This window comes from Oryzias melastigma, linkage group LG23 (assembly GCF_002922805.2).
Source record: "Oryzias melastigma strain HK-1 linkage group LG23, ASM292280v2, whole genome shotgun sequence".
NCBI lineage: Eukaryota > Metazoa > Chordata > Actinopteri > Beloniformes > Adrianichthyidae > Oryzias > Oryzias melastigma.
In genome coordinates, this window is record NC_050534.1 from 9268251 (window position 1) to 9269041 (window position 791).

The following is a 791-nucleotide window of genomic DNA, read 5'->3' on the forward strand; positions in this document are numbered from 1 at the left end:
CCTGTCAGTTTACATTAAGCTCCACTAACTGTAGTCCAAGGCCTGTGTAGTTGTTAGTATGATGATATATGTCTTAAAATAAAACCGAAGAAATGAAAATGTGTCTCTCTTGGTTTATTTTAATCAATTTAAAAAAATACACCGAGTTATGCATCTACATCCACATTATTATTATTATTAGACATATTCTCACTTTAATATGCATTACACATAAATTATGTAAGGAATCTATTAAATATTGCAATTGTAAAACAGTGTTTTAGCTTTTTCATTTAAAGAATTATGAATTAAGACTTTCTAAGAATTCTTGGAAAAATAAAAGTAAATTAAGTGTTGTAAACTAATGTGTTGGGATGAAAAATCTTACAATTTCGTAATGGTTAAAACATAAGTTGGGGTCAGTTCACCTGATGGCCACTAGGAGGCTTGTTGCATAAATAGCTTTCTATTTTAATGCAAAATAGTTTAAAATAAAATAAGCAGCAAGTGTCTGGTTTCTGTATTTCCCAGGTACTTTTCATTTTGTGTGATTGTTGAAACACATGAGTATTTTTTTCTTTATTTAAAAAAAAAAAAAGTTTTCGCAAAAAGCTTCAGATTTTTCCTTTACAGAAACTCTTGCAATTTAGAGACATTTCAGAAACAAGTTTCCTGGTTTCTTTTGACGCATCTGAGCAACTTTACACAACTGTTCATCTAAATCAGGGCTGTCAAAATCCAAAACACCTTAAGTCACGGGCCGAACAGGAAAAACAATTATTAAACACACTAAAACTACATTTTTTGAACTT